The sequence below is a fragment of the Dendrobates tinctorius genome, unplaced genomic scaffold, assembly GCF_039654945.1.
Source record: "Dendrobates tinctorius isolate UK_male_01 unplaced genomic scaffold, ASM3965494v1 ptg000020l, whole genome shotgun sequence".
Taxonomy (NCBI): Eukaryota; Metazoa; Chordata; class Amphibia; order Anura; family Dendrobatidae; genus Dendrobates; species Dendrobates tinctorius.
The window spans coordinates 11,518,641-11,538,519 of NW_027361688.1; the positions used below are offsets into that span (position 1 = coordinate 11,518,641).

Consider the following 19,879-nt stretch of genomic DNA (forward strand, 5'->3'; position numbering starts at 1 on the left):
TGCAAAATTAAAGAAAAGAGGAAAAAAAAAAAAAAAATATATAAACAAATATCTAAAAAGTATGAATATGTAAAATATATAAAAAAATTTATAGTATATAAAAATATATAAATAGAAGTATATAAAATTAAAGAAAATAAATATATATATACAAAATTATATAAGTAAATTATATATATATATATATATATATATATATATATATATATATATATATATATATATATATATATAAAAATAAAGAAAAAGATATATAAACAAATATATAAAAAAATAATATAAAATAAATACAGAAATATATAAAACAATATAAAAAGAGAAAAAATATATAATTATATATAAAAAAAATACAAATAAAAAAGAAGAAAAAACTGGGTTAAAAACAGGAAAAAATAGACAACTTGTATCAATGCGTCTGGGAGAAATCGGATCTGTCGGGCGAAATACATATATAAAACGAGAAATAGCTATTTTTTGGCGGCGATCAAAACGTCGCACGGACCCTGAAGTGGCATCGATAAAAACTACGACTCGACGGAAAAGAAGAGACGTTATACGGCTTCGTAGGCGGAAAAATATAAAGTTACAGCGCTCGGAAGAAGGCGAGAACATTAATGGGGGCAGAAAACTGAAAAAGGCTTCACAGGAAAGGGTTAATGTAAGGCACTAGGCGGTATACCGCACAGCACGCGGTCATATACCGCGTCCACGCCGCCATGTGACAGGATCCCGGGCCCGGCCTCCTCCACCCCCTCAGCCTCCATATTTACCTCCACAGGACGCGAGTGAGGCCTGCTCGCTCCACAGCCGCGCACACGACGACGCCCAACCGCCACCTCACACGCACATTCCGCCCGGCAACACGAAGAAGGCGGGAAACGTCTTCAGGCCGCCATTTTGTAAGAGCGCCGACAGGTCCAAGCGCCAGTGCGCAGACTCCAGCAGCAATGGCCGGAAGGAGGCGGAGGGGAATGGGCTGAGCTACGGCGCTCCATTCATGAAAAGAGAAGTTGCGACTGCGCATGCGTTGCGGGAGTGAGTGACGTCATTGCCCAGCGAGCAAAAAGTGAGGCGCATGCGCGGTTTCTTCTGATTCCAAAACAGTGAAGTGCTGAAGTGATTCTGGTGCTGTGGAACTAAAAGTCCCAGCTGTGGGTTTCTGATGAGATTTGTAGCAGCTGCATTATTTCACTAATATGGTGGGAGGAGCCAGCATTGACCAGCCCCCTCCACTAGGTGGAGCTCACTTCTCACCTGCATATTCGTCATATGTAGTATGGGCATATATAGTGTCCTAGAACCTAGTATGAAGACATACGTGTCCCCCCCAAACAATCGCAGCCCCTTCCTTAGTCATGTCCCCATCCTGAGTCCCTTCCTGTAATATTGTCCCCCCCATCTTGGGCCCTTCCAGTAATAATGTCCCCCATCCTGGGCAGTCTCATTTTGGTGTAATGTCCTCCATCCTGGCTCCTTCTTTAATAATCATCACCATTCCAGACCTCTTCTTGGTATAATGTTTTCCATCCTGGCTCCCTCTAGTAATAATGTGTCCGATTCTGGGCCTCTCCTTGGTCTAATGTCCTCCATCCTGGGCCTCTCCTTGGTATAATGTCCCCTATCCTCGGCCCCTTCGTGTTGAAATGTTTTCCATCCTGGCCCCTTCCAGTAATAATGTCCCCCATTCTGGGCCTCTTCTTGGTATAATGTCCTCCATCCTGGCCCCTTCCAGTAATATTGTCCCCCATTCTGGGCCTCTTCTTGGTCTAATGTCCTCCATCCTGGGCCTCTCCTTGGTATAATGTCCCCTATCCTCGGCCCCTTCGTGTTGTAATGTTTTCCATCCTGGCCCCTTCCAGTAATAATGTCCCCCATCCTCGGCCCCTTCCAGTAATAATGTCCCCCATTCTGGGCCTCTTCTTGGTATAATGTCCTCCATCCTTGCCCCTTCCAGTAATAATGTCCCCAATTCTGGGCCTCTTCTTGGTATAATGTCCTCCATCCTGGCCCCTTCCAGTAATAATGTCCCCCTTTCTGGGCCTCTTCTTGGTATAATGTCATCAATCCTGGCCCCTTCCAGTAATAATGTCCCCCATTCTGGGCCTCTTCTTGGTATAATGTCCTCCATCCTGGCCCCTTCCAGTAATAATGTCCCCCTTTCTGGGCCTCTTCTTGGTATAATGTCCTCCATCCTGGCCCCTTCCAGTAATAATGTCCCCCATTCTGGGCTTCTTCTTGGTACAATGTCCTCCATCCTGGCCCCTTCCAGTAATAATGTCCCCCATTCTGGGCCTCTTCTTGGTATAGTGTCCTCCATCCTGGCCCCTTCCAGTAATAATGTCCCCCATTCTGGGCCTCTTCTTGGTACAATGTCCTCCATCCTGGCCCCTTCCAGTAATAATGTCCCCCATTCTGGGCCTCTTCTTGGTATAATGTCCTCCATCCTGGCCCCTTCCAGTAATAATGTCCCCCATTCTGGGCCTCTTCTTGGTACAATGTCCTCCATCCTGGCCCCTTCCTATAATAATGTCCCTCACCCTGGTCCCTTCCATGTATAATGTCCCCCATCCTCGACCCCTTCCTGGTATAATATCCCTCATCCAGCTCCCATTTTACGTTCTATCATTATTTCCCTGGAGCTTCTTATTTTTTTTTGCAGGAGATGCTGTACTTTCCATTGCAATAGCAAAAACAAAAAAAACCTGCCAGGACAAAAATAACAACATGAATTAATTAAAAATTAATGAACTTTATTGAATACAGATTATAGAAACATGACAATTTTCAACAAAGTTAATTCATTTTTAATTAATTAATTCTATTATTTTTGTCCTGGCACGTTTGTTGGTATAGCTATGGCTGTTAGTGCCTTCCGGGACAACTTACATCTATCTTTTTAATCGCGAGTCGATGAGGTGATAACCGGAGCCGCTTCTCTCTGTCTAACCGCTTAGATGCTGGTCGCTGTTAACCACAGTGTTTAGGGGGTTAATCAGGCTGGGATCAGAGTTATGTGGAATATTACGGCTCTGCATGGTGCGGGCTCAGCTCCTGCACCTGCGCCATTATTATGCTGTACATACATACCCTACAGCTATCCATGCCTGGGTACCCCACTGATCACCTTCCTCTTCCTTAGAATAAATAAAGGAAGCATAAAGTATCCCTGTCCTTTCCCATACAAGCTGTAGAAAAGCCCTCCTCCATTAATCATAATCTATTCTGCCAGCACTATAGGTGTTGGACCTTTCTTTCCCCTCACTATTCAGTAAACATCGCCCCCTACTGTTGACAAATGACTTGCCTGCCCTGAACAGAAAGCCATTATGCCTGTAAACTGGAAGAAATGTTCTCCTGCTTGCTTAGGTCTCCGTCGGTACTTTACAGCTGATATTGACGATGATAATGAGATGACTTTGCTGATTTTGTCCCAGTCTACACAGCAAAGCTACATACTGTCTAATGTGAAAGCTGTTTTTATTTTCTTTAAAAAAAAACTGTAGTTCTAATACAGTTCTAAAACTGTAACTGTTCTAATAGAAACCTGACTTTCCGGACATAATGTTCTAAAGCAGAAATGAGCTCAGAACAGTAGTCACTTCCCTTCTCCCGCTAAGCGACGAGGTATGAGAAAGCTCTTTCCTGGAACACGGTAATGCAAGCAATGATATCACCTGAAGCACATGGGCCCCAATGCAAAATCTCCAAAGGGTCCCCCTGGTCTTTAATAGTACTGGTCTCTAAAATGAAGCAAAAGGACCTTTTTAAGTAAAGTATGATGTTTCTGGAACATTCTAGAATCTCCCATTTCACTCTGAGGAGAAAATCGCCTTGTCACACAGCTGCAGCCCCCCATCCTTTTGTTTCTCCCTCCTTAGCAGCTGTGTGTGTGTGCTGGTCTGCCTGCTGGTAACAGGACACCGGCCATTTCCTCTCGTGGCTTTTTCCTCCCCCCTCCCTGCACAGCTAAGTGAAAGGATGTCTTTTGTTTTTAAAACTAGGGGCTTGAATTCAGCTATGGGAAGTATTAAAACAAGTCATATTGCAAAAACCATACACCGCAGAGATATAATATTTACATTTCTGCGAAAGGCACGAAACCAGCTTTTCTACCCCTAGTTTTCACGGCTCTAACCCCTCCAGAAACTGAGATATGGATTGCTCCCAAATGGAGTGTCTTAAGTATGGCATGTTTGATGTTGTTTTATTGGGTTCGATAAACTACAACCAATTAGACCCTCGGTGAGTTTATACGAGCTTTTCTCGTCTAGATCAGGGGTCCCCAACCGCCAGTCCGCGGCCCAGCACCGGGCCGCTGCAGTGCCCTTGCCGGTCCGCGGACAAAAGGGGAGCCAGGGGCGGTCAGTGGCGTAGCGGGGCCCTCATGTGTAGCGGCGGCAGGGAGCGATCCAAGCAGCTCCGCTGCCTGCAAGAGGGAATAGCAGGAGCGGAGCTGCAAGGACCCGTCCACTGCGTCCAGCTTCCTGCCCACCGCCCGCGCTTCCTGTCTCTGACACAGAGAGGAGCGCGCTGCTGCTGTGTCAGAGCGAGGAAGCGCGGGCGGCGGGCAGGTGAGAGGAGAGAGGTGGTGTGTATGTACGTATAATATGTGAATGTGTGTGTGTGTGTGTGTGTGTGTAGCCTGGCCCTGGAGGAGATGGGGACATGAGGAGAAGGCCATGAGGGGAGTGATGGAGAGACAGCAGTGATGGGGAGAAGGGAGTGATGGGGTGAAGGCAATGATGGGGAGAGGGGAGTGATGGGCTGAAGGCAATGATAGGGAGAAGGCAGTGATGGGGTGAAGGCAATGATGGGGAGAGGGGAGTGATGGGCTGAAGGCAATGATGGGGAGAAGGCAGTGATGGGGTGAAGGCAATGATGGGGAGAGGGGAGTGATGGGGTGAAGGCAATGATGGGGAGAAGGGGGTGATGGGCTGAAGGCAATGATGGGGAGAAGGGAGTGATGGGGTGAAGGCAATGATGGGGAGAGGGGAGTGATGGGGTGAAGGCAATGATGGGGAGAGGGGAGTGATGGGCTGAAGGCAATGATGGGGAGAAGGGAGTGATGGGGTGAAGGCAATGATGGGGTGAAGGCAATGATTGGGAGAGGGAGTGATGGGGAGAAGGGAGTGATGGGGTGAAGGCAATGATGGGGAGAGGGGAGTGATGGGGTGAAGGCAATGATGGGGAGAGGGGAGTGATGGGGTGAAGGCAATGATGGGGAGAAGGGGGTGATGGGCTGAAGGCAATGATGGGGAGAAGGGAGTGATGGGGTGAAGGCAATGATGGGGAGAGGGGAGTGATGGGGTGAAGGCAATGATGGGGAGAGGGGAGTGATGGGGTGAAGGCAATGATGGGGAGAAGGGGGTGATGGGCTGAAGGCAATGATGGGGAGAAGGGAGTGATGGGGTGAAGGCAATGATGGGGAGAGGGGAGTTTTGGGGTGAAGGCAATGATGGGGAGAGGGGAGTGATGGGCTGAAGGCAATGATGGGGAGAAGGGAGTGATGGGGTGAAGGCAATGATGGGGTGAAGGCAATGATGGGGAGAGGGAGTGATGGGGAGAAGGGAGTGATGGGGTGAAGGCAATGATGGGGAGAGGGGAGTGATGGGGTGAAGGCAATGATGGGGAGAGGGGAGTGATGGGCTGAAGGCAATGATGGGGTGAAGGCAATGATGGGGAGAAGGGAGTGATGGGGTGAAGGCAATGATGGGGAGAGGGGAGTGATGGGTTGAAGGCAATGATGGGGAGAAGGGAGTGATGGGGTGAAGGCAATGATGGGGAGAGGGGAGTGATGGGGTGAAGGCAATGATGGGGAGAGGGGAGTGATGGGGTGAAGGCAATGATGGGGAGAAGGGAGTGATGGGGTGAAGGCAATGATGGGGAGAAGGGGGTGATGGAGCACTCATTCAAAACCTATGGTGAGTTGAGTCACATTATAAATGTTATTTAATTATAAGTATGCACTGCTACACTACAACCGTGTCCATAGCCACGCCCCCTTATGACCAAAGCCCCGCCCCTGCCACACCTCCATCCCCGCCCTGCCGGGCCATGGAAGAATGGTCTTGCTTGAAACCGGTCCCTGGTGCAAAAAAGGTTGGGGACCACTGGTCTAGATATAGTTAGTATAAGTTTTTAGTTAAATTGCAACCTAGAGAGTAGGGGGGCAGACCTCCAGACCGCCCCTTTCATGAGGTCACAAATCCAAAGGGATAAGGTATTCCCTCCCAAAATTCATTCAGTTGTAGCTGGAGATTTGATGCTGACAAGACGTGCAGATGTCTTGGGATATTTGGCTGCTGCCCATCCCCCAGCCACATGGGTTTGCCTAATACCAACTAAGCACATGTAAGTGTTAATCTCTGTTTTCTTAATCCTTGTTATTTTATATTTGCATTGTACATATCTAATGTCTCAACTTTGTAACAACTTTTATCTGTGTAATCACTGCCCGCATTTTGGGAATAAATGATAAAATTATCAGTCTGCCTTCATGCTCTAAGAAACGAACTATGCGCCTTTTTTAGATAATCGCTACTAATTTGGGGGTTTGCCACGGACCCTCTTAATTAACTCTTTGATTAAGTGAATCGTGGCTGGTGGCAGCGTGGTGTGTGCGGTTGGTTAGGCTAGTTGGCAGTACGGAAGGGTCTTATATTGCTGAATGAGTGTCAGGCTGAGGCCAAAGCATTGATAATTCCCTTACTGCAGTAGTCTAATTGCCCGTGCACAACAAGCAGCCCATCCGGCGGCTAATTATCCTAGGTGCAGTTCCCTGACTGACCTGAGTGTAAGGGGGGCGCCGGAGAGCTGCGAGTTCCATTGTGGAACTGAGAAGGTGGGATATCCATATATCCCCGCAGTTCTTGGAAGGTTGTTAGCAGTGGTGGGGCAACCAAAATACCCCCCTGCGGTAAATTGTTAGAGCGAGATTAGCTTGCTGTATATTTTTGTCACATGGTGCCAGCGGTGGGATAACTAAGATAAGCCCCCACTGTGCCTGTGATAGCCGTGTGCCAGCAGTGCGTCGCGTCCCTCCGTCCGCTGACATACTGGTGCCAGTGGTGGGATCGTGACATATTGGTGGCACAGGGCGTGCTTGTGCTTTCGTTCGTCACAGGTAATGCAAGCAATGATATCACCTGAAGCACATCAGCCCCAATGCAAAATCTCCAAAGGGTCCCCCGGTCTTTAATAGTACTGATCTCTAAAATGAAGCAAAAGAACCTTTTGGGCTCCAGGACCTGGATGTGACTGTAACCCCGGCACCCTCTATAGTTAGAGACATGATTCCTGGATTGTAATACCCTTTAAAAGTGAATCTGTCACCAGGTTTTTGCTATGGAATCTGAGAGCAGCATGATGTAGGGACAGAGACCCTGATTCCAGTGATGTGCTACTTACTGGGTTGCTTGCTGTAGTTTTGATAAGATCACTGTTTTATCTGCTGCACATGTAGCAGAGCTCAGAATGCTGAGCCCTGTATAACCCTTCCCCCACCACTGATTGGCAGCTTTCTGTGTCCACTGTGCATAGGCAGAAAGTTGCCAATCAGTGGAGGGGCGGGGTTAGAGCAGGAGGACTAGGAGACATGGGACCCCTAGTCCTGTAGTGATAATTTCCTGCTGATAAAACACTGATTTTATTGAAACAACAACACACAGCCCAGTAAGTGACACATCGCTGGAATCAGGGTCTCTGCCCCTACGTTATGCTGTTCTAAGAAACCTGCTGACAGATTCCCTTTGAAAACAAAAGCAGAGTCTTTGTGTTTTTTAAGACACATGTCGTTCACTTCTTTAGTGATACTAATCTGCAATACCACTCAGAGCCTGTAGTCAAAGGGGGGCACTGTTTAAGCCAAAGCAATCATGATTAACTAGACACCGGGTCGCACACCGTACCCTCTGTTTTATCGCCATTAACCCAATGCTGCCATTACAATTATCCCACGTCTCCCGTAAAGTACCCCCAGCTATGAATAAGAGCTGCCCCCCAAAAAGATAGATTATAATAGCTTTTTTTTTTCAAAGGGGTTGTAAAGAATAAAAAAAAAAAACAAGTCTGCTTTCTTAAAAAAAAAAAACAGCACCACACTTGTCCACATGTTGTGCGTGGTATTGCAGATCAGCCCCACTCACTTCTATGGATCTGCAATACCAGACACAACCAGCAGATGGGAGTGGCGCTGTTTCTGGAAAAATAAGCCGGTTTTTTCTTCTAAATTGGAAAATGATGTACTGTCTATACCACTGACAACACCCCTGTATATGCATGCTCCATTTCAAGGCTCTATGTCAGGTCCGGTGGAGGCTTGCATCATTGTAAGTGATGTGTAATAGCGCTGAGGACATTATCTCGGCCTTCTATTAACATGAGGCAGCAGATACAAGTGGCAGCGTTAGCGCAGAGCTGCGAGCAAACGCCGAGCTGTCCGTCACCACACGTTCAGACTGTTAAACCCGTAATGAATGATAGACACTGATCTCCCAGGAAAATCTATAATAGGATCTGCTATAATAGAGCAAGAGACATCAGGAAATATCCAGGAACGGCCCATGAATGAGAATGAAGTTCTCGGCTATTCACGTCGGAGCACCACGATACGTGCAGAATTTCAGGACTTTTATCAGAGACGCATAAGGACTTTCATGATTAAAGGGGTAGTCCAGGCTTGAGGCTCAAGTTTGCAGTCACTCTATGGGACTACAGATGTGTGAATCCTCATGGTGCGCAGTTTGGGAACCTGTCAGCATTCTCCAGTCCCAGGAGCGGCGCACGCGTAACTTCAAGAATGCGATCAGCATACATGCGGTCACATACCGACTAGACGTGTGCAGCAGTGAATTGAGCAAGTCTAGTTGGAATGTGGCTGCCCGCTGGAGAACCCTTTGGTTTCGGAAAGAGAGCTCAGCCACAGAGACTGGAGCACAGGTTTGGGTTTATGGAGACCCTGAAATGGCAAAAGAGAAAATGGGGCTGAGGCAACGTGTAGGCTGGACTTGGAAGCTTTACTGAAGAAATACTAGACCTGACCAGGTCGGGACACAGAGGAGGAAGCATTGGGGCCCAAACCATGTAACGGAAGTGTTTGTCACAAGTAATGTGCCACCGCAATGCCTGAACCTCCGTCTAGCGCAGAAACTTTATCTGCTAAGTCAAGCACTTGCTACCAACTCTTCATTTTTGCACACCAGAGTGACTCCTCCTGTGACAAAAATGTGGATTCAAGATTCAAATATGTTTCTGTCAATTTATGGCATGCAACCATAGAGGAAGATTTCTAAGGAAATTACTGCCACACACACACACCACGCACACACTGACACTCTGTTGTACTCCACGTTAGGGTTTGCAGATGGCTTGGTGTGATCCCATTTGATCATCTGCCTGGACCTATACAAGGTCTAAAAAGACACACATCTGTGTATTGGTATTAAGACTTCTAAGTGCTCCAGAGGTCTTACTTCCTGCAGCCTCCAGGTCCTCTGCAACCTGTTCCCAGTCACTTTAGACTTTAGGACTTCTTCTACCTGTCTGCGGTCTCCAGGATCTCTGCCACCTGTTCCCGGTCTCCTATCTACCTGCAATCTCCAGGTCCTCTGATACCTGTCTGCGGTCTCCAGGACCTCTGCTGCCTGTTCCTGGTCTCCTGTCTACCTGCAATCTCCAGGACCTCTGATACCTGTCTGCGGTCTCCAGGATCTCTGCCACCTGTTCCCGGTCTCCTATCTACCTGCAATCTCCAGGACCTCTGATACCTGTCTGCGGTCTCCAGGACCTCTGCTGCCTGTTCCCGGTCTCCTGTCTACCTGCAATCTCCAGAACCTTTGCTACCTTTATGTGGTCTCCAGGACCTCTGCTGCCTGTTCCCGGTCTCCTGTCTACCTGCAATCTCCAGGACCTTTGCTACCTCTCTGTGGTCTCCAGGACCTCTGCTGCCTGTTCCCGGTCTCCTGTCTACCTGCAATCTCCAGGATCTCTGATACCTGTCTGTGGTCTCCAGGACCTCTGCTGCCTGTTCCTGGTCTCCTGTCCACCTGCAACCTCCAGGACCTCTGATACCTGTCTACGGTCTCCAGGACCTTTGCCACCTGTTCCCGGTCTCCTGTCCACCTGCAACCTCCAGGACCTCTGATACCTGTCTACGGTCTCCAGGACCTTTGCCACCTGTTCCCAGTCTCCTGTCCACCTGCAACCTCCAGGACCTCTGATACCTGTCTACGGTCTCCAGGACCTCTACCACCTGTTCCCGGTCTCCTGTCCACCTGCGACCTCCGGGACCTCTGATACCTGTCTGCGGTCTCCAGGACCTCTGCTGCTTGTTCCTTGTCTCCTGTCTACCTGCAGTCTCCAGAACCTTTGCTACCTCTATGTGGTCTCCAGGACTTCTGCTGCCTGTACCTGGTTTCCTGTCTACCTGATCTCCATGACCTTTGCTACCTCTCTGTTGTCTCCAGGACCTCTGCTGCCTGCTCCCGGTCTCCTGTCTACCTGCAATCTCCAGGACCTCTGCCACCTATTTATGGTCTCCATGACCTCTGCTACCTGTTCCCGGTCTCCTGTCCACTTGCTGTCTCCAGGAACTCTGCAACCTGTCTGTGGTCTCCAGGACCTCTGCTATCTTTTCCTGGTTCTATTGTCCACCTGCTGTCTCCAGGACCTCTGCTCCCTGTTTTCTGCACGCCTCACCTGCCTGCTCCACCGATGCCCGTGGCCTGTAAGCCCACCAGGACCTTGGGCTTTCAGGATTCATCTCACCAGTCGAGCCTAACATCCCCATATGTTTCTTTTCCTGTTGATATGTTCCCGTGTTTTTACTTTATGTGTTTGTTTCCTTTTGTGATGCTTATGGGTCGCCCTCCCAGGGCTGTGGGGTACTCGGTACCGGGCCGTTCTCTCAGAGGGGAATGTCACAGCAGCGGTGACCCGGTCCGTGGCCCTGGGCGCCCATGTAAAAGGGATGAAGTGATGGAATAAAGTTTATTAGTGAATGATTCGTGACGCCACCTGTAGTGTTCGGCAATGAATGATGTTAAGCCGACGCTGCAGACAGATCCTCTGGGACAGATGGTGTGGTGCAGCAATGATGGTATAGCCCTCCACAGGCAGGGCTGTTGTCCCAGGGAAGAGTTGGTGAAGTGACACTGAGATGGTGTAGTGTCAGGCGCAGGGAATGTAGCAGTGCCTGGCGGGTTGACGCAGGAATAAGTGGAGGACACCAGGGCATGTAGTTCCAAAGCTTTACTCACAGTCTGTTGCGGCACAAGAGCTCGCATCCACGCCTTGTCCTCCGGGTCAGGAGCTCAGCCAACTTCCAGGCAAGATGAAGTCCTCCTTTCCAGCACTCCGCCAACATGCGCCTTTTCTGAACGTCTCCCTCTTAGCGCCTTTAGTGAAGTACTCACAGTACTGAGTTACACTGGAGTTCCTCCTTTCAGATGTTCCTATGAACTCTACTTGTACGGCAGACAGCTGTAGCCTGCTTCGGCGACTCCTTGTTACTAAGTCCCGGCTCACTATCGTTGCTGTTGTGCCCCCCAAGTCTTGTGTGGGAATAAAGTGGTGACAACTTCTATTCCTCCAGTGTCTGCTGCAGGACCATTAGTATCCAAACAACCTCGGGGACCGGACCCCGGCCTTGCGCTTAGAACTTGGGAAGGGTTCTCCTCTAACCCTAATCCTTAGTTCTGTTCTTCTCTTCACGTTCCATACTAATTCTTTCCTTCTTATGGAGAGTCAGGCTTTCTATCGGTGTTCCTTTCCTGTGCCAGCGGACCCAGATCACTGAGGTCGGGTGCAGCACTTCCTTCATCCATCCCACTCCGGGGATCTCCTTTCACAGACTGACCTTGTCAGACTCCTATGACTAACTCCCTAATCCTAGACCACTTCCCGCTCTTTTAGTGCAAAACTAAACTCCACCCGCCTCCCAGCACGCTTCGTGCAGTACCTCTGTGGCGACTGAACCCTCAGGGGCACCACACTTACCTTCCTTGGTATTTTGGTTGCCGATGTTCTGTGGGCCACAGTATATAGTGCTGCATTTAATCCCTTACATATCAGTCTGTAGGAGGTGTAGGAAGGACAGGCTGAGGCAAGGTTTGATGCTGATTAAGGGGCAGTGTTATGGCACTGTCTGTTCCTGGTAGCCTGGCAGGTCTTATTATGGCTTTGCTTATACACAGGAGCTCTGTATATAGTGTGTAATACAGTGATCACTGGTGACATTATACACAGGAGCTCTGTATATAGGGTCAGTGTACAGGTAATACACTGATTACCAGTGACATTATACACAGGAACTCTGAATATAGTGTCAGTGCACAGGTAATACAGTGATCACCGGTGACATTATACACAGGAGATCTGTATATAGTGTCAATGTACAGGTAACACAGTGATTACCAGTGCCATTATACACAGGAGCTCTGTATATAGTGTCAGTGTACAGGTAATACAGTGATCACCGGTGACATTATGCACAGGAACTCTGTATATAGTGTCAATGTACAGGTAACACAGTGATTACCAGTGCCATTATACACAGGAGCTCTGTATATAAGGTCAGTGTACAGGTAATACACTGATTACCAGTGCCATTATACACAGGAGCTCTGTATATTATGTCAGTGTACAGGTAACACAGTGATTACCAGTGCCATTACACACAGGAGCTCTGTATATAGTGTCAGTGTACAGGTAATACAGTGATCACCGGTGACATTATACACAGGAGCTCTGTATATAGTCTCAGTGTACAGGTAATACAATGGTCACCAGTGACATTATACACAGGAACTCTGTATATAGTGTCACTGTACAGGTAACACCCTTTTTAAATCATTTTATTAAAAAATAAAGTTTTTCATACTTCTCATACGATCCCCTGCAGATGCAGCTCTGCTTGTGGGGACTTGGTGAAAGGCGCACGTACATGCCGGCGCAAATGCGCTGACGTCATCGCGTATGCACCGTCATGAGCACGTCACAGAAGAGGTGGAGGAACTCCTTTGGAGCTGCACAGCTGTTCCGTGCAGCTCCAGGAAGGCCCCCCGCGCCGAGATGTGTGCTGCTGTTGGTGGTGTGCTGGAAGTAGCACACCCTACTTTATTATACCCCGGGGCCAGGTGAGCAGAGGTCCAAAAGGGGGGCTCAGACTGGGTCTGGGCTTCTCCTCTTTAGTTCTGCTCACCGGGCCCCATACAACAATAAGGGCAGTAACGCTCTTATGGCGGCCCTGTATCCAAGCAATGAAAATCGAGGCTCTCAGAAGGATCCTCAGTGCCTGCCCTCACCTACTAAACTCCCTCCCCTCTCCTTAGACTTCAATAAGTAGCTGTAATCTGATCCCTCAGTGAGCAGCCAGTCCTCTTGTTTTGACCCATATGGATTTTACCAGGAGGAAACGGGAAAAGAATTGGCTAGTAATGTCACGCACAGTGTGGGAAGACTAAGTGCAACACAGGGGGAAGAGGAGGGGGGAGCTCAAACACTAGGGAGGTGGGGAGTGGAGACCCCTAGGCAGCTCTAACCTCACCCTGTCTGCCCTAAATGTCCCTATATAGGTTCTGCACCTATCGCTGAGCATGAACCTAATCCCTGCCTGACCCTGGTTAGGGAGAGGATGGGGTATGCAATAGTCAGTCCCCACTATAACTTAATACAGAGAGGATAGACAAAAAAGGGGAACACTTATCTTGAGCAGACTCAGAGAGGTAACACCAGACGTCCTCCAACAGCACCAGAGAGGAAGATAGCGGACTGCTATAGCTCCAGGTCTTCACAAGGGAGGAATGTGAATATCACCAGCGATTCCCAGAAGCAGACTGGGAGTCTATAAACACCCAGATCCATGTGTGTCAATTAGAGCCAGAGGGAGGTTACCACTGGGTCCAAGAGTAAGAAGGATTAAGAAGGCATCTGCAAAGCCAAACGCAGAAACCTTCTGCAGCCAGATGCAGAGCGACTGACTTACAGCATCTGACACACCCGTGACACATAGGTGAAGAAAGAAGCCTATTTTTCTGATAAGAAAAATTGAATTTTTTTCATTTTACACTTTGCAGTTTGCTTTACGATGAAGCTTCCTTAAATCCTTTCAGACAATGAGCGCTCATTCGTTTGTGTTCCCATCTATAGGCGTATAAATAAGGCTGACTTCTCACTTTGGGTATATCTGGAGTACATTTTGCTTTGATTACACCACTGAAGACATCGTCGCACAGGAGAAGTCATTACCTGTCACATTTATAATCCAGTAATGGCCTGTAAACAGCTCAGTACTGCAGCGTCTTCTCCAATAATCACTCTCTGATGGTTATAATCCCCCCCACTCACCGCAGCTTTACAGAGCAAACACTTAAAGTCTCGCTCTTGACGTTCTGATCAAATGATGCTTGAAAGATTAAGGGAGGAAAGGAAAGAGCAAGGTGTTTGGCCCGCATAGACTTCATCATATTCCGTGGTGTGTGGGATACGACGAGCTCTTTTTATGGTCAAGTATTGGAAAATTGACCCTCTAAACCACAAATCGCTTGGCGCAGGTTAATCCAGGGTGTGTAATCTAAGGAATCCCAAGGTTTTCTTACTCAAGAAGGTGCAGACTTGTTTGCAAGAGGTTGAGGTCCATGAGATAGCCACAAATTGGTGGTGGTGACGCTACCAGAGCGAAACATGCTAAGGGTCAACTATCACCTGAATGTGTGTTTGGATGGTGGAAATTGTCCCTTCAGAGAAGAAGAGGACTTGAACTCTAGTGCTATGTATTGGAAGTAGCAATCCTAAAAGTCAATATCGACTCTTTAACAAGCCTTGTCACGTGACTTAGGCCAAACCAGAATCTCAATATGCAGACGTGTTTCGGCGTGTTCTATCTCATCAGTGTAAAGCATAAGATCTGATTTGGCTGTGTTAGAGGTCTGTGACTGGGGTCTAAAGGGTAATGTTTCTCCTTATGACGAGTGACATGTCTGACATGCCAGGGTGAGGAGGCCTATAGGCTATGCAATGCCTTATTACCCTGGAATATCAGGCATGTCACTCTCCATAAGGAAAAATGGTATCCCTTTGAATGGTGGGGAAGAGGAAATCTTCAAGGTGCACTGCTTTCCGAGAGATTTGGTGTTGCCCAGAGGACCCTCCTTTATCCGGTTGCTTCATGGATATATCAGGAGGTTTAGCAAATATGGTTGATCACCCACCGGATAGGCCACCTAGCCGATATTAGGAGATGATATTGGTCGTGACAACCTGATGCCAAGAACCAGGAGAAGGAGAGCCACTGCCTGGAGCAGGAGGAAGAAAGACTAGGCTGCCCAACAACCCAATCCAGATGACAACTGATACCGAGAGCTGGAGCGAGGAGTCATGAGTATAGATGATTCTAAATAGCATTTATTTTGAAAAAGGCAAATGCCACCTTATAGCGCCTCCTCATGGTTCTGAAAGTGACCGTGCGGAGTAATGTACCTACCAGGCTGCTTTCAGTGCTTACAGTGACACTGTAATAATGACGTCCTGCATCCACCTAGTTGTGGCTGCATGTTGCCAAAACTTTCATTTATCAGGTCTGAGCTTATTTATCAATGCAGCTCGTCTGTTCAGATATATTATGAAACTATTTGGGACCTAAAAATTAAATTGTGGACATTAAATTTAATATTGGAGCAGCAAATTTGTCGATGCTTGTGGGTCCTATGATTTCTGTGTGGCCTTCATTACTTTATCATGCCAGTTTATCATGTATCAACAAAGCTTCCGGATAAATACATATTATGAATTCAATCACATCGTTTTGAACCAAAAAATGGAATAGAGAATATAAACTTTAATACTAGTATAGTAAATTTGTTGGTGCTATGACGCTTTAAGATTTCTGTGTGGCTCACATTTCTTTAGGCAGAAACACTAAGAGTGAGCCACAGGCATACTATTAGTGTTTTTGCCTTCCATTTCCCTTAGTGCATTTTAATATTGGTGTTGCAAATTTGTCAAAGCTAAGGGATCCTATGATTTTTGTATAGGCCCCATCTTGTTTGGTATTTAGGCAGAGACACTAAGAGTGAGTCACAGGCTTACTATTAGTGTTTCTGCCTTCCATGTCCCTTAGGGTTCTGTAATATTGGCGTTTGAAATTTCTCAAATCTAAGGAAGCCTTTGATATCTGTGTGTGTTTCTCATGTCTTTAGTCAGAAACACTAAGAGTGAGCCCCAAGCTTACTGTTAGTGTCTCTGCCTTCAATTTCCCATAGTGCTTTTTAATATTGGCATTGTATATTTGTCAAAGCTAAGAAATCCTATTATTTTTATGTGGTCCCTATTAATTTAGGCAGAAACACTATGAGTGAGCTACCGGCTTACTATTAGTGTTTCTCCCTTCCATTTCCTTTATTGCTTTTTATTCAAAGCTAAGGGACCCTATGATTTTTATAGGGCCCCATTTCTTTCGGCAGAAACACTAAGAGTGAGTCACAGGCTTACTGTTAGCGTTTCTGTCTTACATTTCCTTTAGTGTTCTTTAATATTGGCTTTGTAAATTTGTTAAAGCTAATGGATCCTATGATGTTTGTATGGGCATCATTTCTTTAGGCAAAAACAGTAAGAGTGAGTCACAGGCTTTCTGTTAGTGTTTGTCAGGAACACCGCACTGCACTTGCTCACTGAGCCAGTGCGCGTGTCCTGAGTAAGTCAACCTGTGCTCAGAGATACCTGTGGAGCGGGCAGCAGCAGAGAAGATGCGTGCTTCAGACCCACAGGACCTGAAGCATGTGACTGCTGGGGGCGTGGCCTAAACTCCCGAGAGTTAGGAGCTGCAGGAAAACTTCTAGAATGGTAACTACGGAACAAAGTTACTAATAGGCATAGACAGGGAAATAAACCAGATCAGGCCGGGGTCAAAGCACGAGATAGCATGACAATTACCAAAGGGCAAGAGAGAACGGATAGTCAAGACGTAACCAAGAAGTCAGAAACCAGAGAAACAGATATACAGTACAGAATCAACAGGCAAACTCACAACGGGGGACAGAACCGGATCAGAACCATATAAGCAAGCTATAAGACAACGAACAGGCACACAGGGGTCAAAACACTCGGCCAAAGGCAAAAGTATAACTGACAGGGATTGGAGTATCTCAGGGCAATAAAAAGCTCTCCCTGAACCAAAGAGAGGCCATAATAATTAACCCCAGGCGTGCAGGTCAAAGCCTGCACTGAGCTCAAGACATTAACCCCTGACGTGCAGATCAAAAACCTGCACTAGGATCATGACAGTACCCCCCTCTCAATGGGGGGGCCTCTGGACCCCCAGGCTTCCCTGGGTACTTGGCATGGAAAGCCCGAACTAGGCGATCTGCATGTACAGAGTGAGCAGGGACCCACGAGCGATCCTCCGGTCCATATCCCTTCCAGTGGACCAGGTACTGCAAAGAGCGGCGCACCCGCCGAGAGTCCACAATATGTCCAACCTCATACTCCAAGTGACCCTCCACCAACACTGGAGGAACAACAGACTCGGAGTCCTCCTTGACAGACCCCATGGGTTTCAACAGAGATTTATGGAACACATTGGATATCTTTAAGGAGGCGGGGAGACGCAACCTATATGCCACTGGGTTGACTATCTCCACAATCTCGTACGGACCAATGAACTTTGGTCCCAATTTAGCTGACGGTACCTTCAAGTTGATGTTACGTGTGGGAAGCCAAACCTTCTCCCCCACCTGAAACATGTGTCCCGGGGCCCTCTTTTTGTCAGCAAAATATTTGTACCTCCCCTGGGCCCGAGAGATATTACGCTGGACTTCAGCCCAGAGGTTTTTTAACCGTTGGACGGACCCCTCTGCCCCTGGACAATCGGAATCCACCCATGAAAACTCCCCAAAATGAGGATTAAACCCATAATTGATTATGAATGGGGACATGTTGGTGGACTGACTCACCCGGTTGTTAAAAGCGAATTCCGCCAACGGTAACGCATCACACCAATCCTCCTGTCTGGCGGAGGTCAGACACCTGAGAATTTGTTCCAGGGATTGATTGGTGCGTTCCGTTTGACCATTACTCTCTGGGAGATATGCCGACGAGAAGGAGAGTGAGATGCCCAATTTCATACAGAATGCCCTCCAAAATTTGGCCACAAACTGCACACCTCTATCAGACACCACATTCAGGGGTACCCCATGCAATCGGACCACATGCTGCACGAATAACCTTGACAATGTTTCTGCTGAGGGTAGTGCTGCCAAGGGAATGAAATGGGCCTGTTTAGAAAACCTATCCTCCACCACCCAGATCATGGTATTGCTCCTGGAAGGTGGAAGACCGGTAATAAAATCCATGGAGAGATGAGTCCATGGCCTATCAGGGACCGGTAAAGGTATGAGTTCCCCAGCCGCCCGGTTATGCGAGCTTTTGGAACGGGCACAAACTCCACAAGCAGCAATGAATTTCTTGACATCGGACCCCAGTGAAGGCCACCAAAAAATCCTGGCTACTGCCTCTCTAGTGGCTGTGATACCGGAATGAGCACTCAGCCTAGACTCATGAAACTCCTGCAGAAGTCTAGGCCGCAATAAATCCGGAACAAACAATTTATCCCCTGGCCTGGTCGTCGGAGCTAGGAACTGAGCCCTCAAAATTTCTTGTTCCAACTCTGATGAGACCCCCGCCACTACCACCCCTGGGGGAAGAGGGGAAGAATGGAGGACGGCGGCTCGGGGGGAGACACAGGGTCAAAACTTCTGGACAGGGAATCCACTTTAAGATTTTTGGACCCTGGTCGAAAAGTAATGGAGAATTGAAAGCGTGAAAAAAAAAGTGACCAACGGGCTTGTCTTGGAGTAAGCCTCTTAGTAGATTCAAGGTATGCCAAATTTTTGTGATCCGTGATAACAGTGATAGGGTGAGCCGCCCCTTCCAAAAAGTGCCTCCATTCTTCGATTGCCAGCTTGACTGCAAGAAGTTCTCTATTGCCTACATCATAATTTCTCTCGGCGGATGAGAACTTCTTGGAGAAGAAGGCACAGGGTTTGATATTAGTAAGGGTGGCCGGACCTTGGGACAACACTGCCCCCACCCCTACTTCAGAAGCATCCACCTCCACAATAAATGGTTTGGACGGGTCTGGCTGGACCAACACCGGGGCGGACATGAAACATTTCTTAAGACCTGAGAAGGACACCTTTGCGAGTTCCGACCAATTTTTTACATCAGCCCCCTTCTGGGTAAGATCTGTGAGTGGTTTAACCACTTGAGAGAAACCTTTAATGAATCTCCGGTAATAGTTTGCAAATCCCAAGAAGCGCTCCAGCCCCTTGAGATCATGAGGCTGAACCCAGTCAGCAATCGCCAGCACCTTCTTAGGGTCCATATAAAACCCTTCACAAGATACAATCACCCCCAAAAAAGACAGTTCCTGTACGAAAAACGAACATTTTTCCAATTTAGCAAACAGGTGGTTCTCCCTGAGTCTCTGGAGAACTGTCTGTAGATGTTGTAAGTGAGACTGACTGTCCGGGGAATACACCAAAATGTCATCCAAATAAATGACAACAAAACGGCCTATCAGATCAGAAAGCACAACATTGATAAAGTTCTGGAAAATAGCTGGGGCATTAGTTAACCCAAAGGGCATAACCAGGTTTTCAAAGAGTCCCTCAGATGTGAGGAATGCAGTTTTCCACTCGTCCCCTTCCTGAACCCTTATCAGGTTGTAGGTGTGGCGACCCCAGGAGTATGGTCGCCACACTGGCTTTGCCTTCCTCCAGGGGAGGGTAATGCCAGGCTTGGAAGCAGTGATGGGTCTCTCCAGCAGTTAACCTAATGCATGCAACACAGTTCCACTCCGGGCCAGCAGGGGGGACTCTGAACCAGG

At 47.8% G+C, this 19,879-nt stretch overlaps 1 protein-coding gene across 1 annotated transcript in view; it reads right to left on the reverse strand.

The window, feature by feature from the left end:
- The window catches only part of NUP50 (nucleoporin 50), a 31,479-nt gene extending 30,508 nt beyond the window's left edge, over window positions 1-971 (reverse strand). The window contains exon 1 of the mRNA XM_073567671.1: window positions 771-971. The gene's annotated coding sequence lies outside the window, so the exon portion shown is untranslated. The remainder of the gene's footprint in view (window positions 1-770) is intronic.
- Window positions 972-19,879: the final 18,908 nt, after the last annotated feature.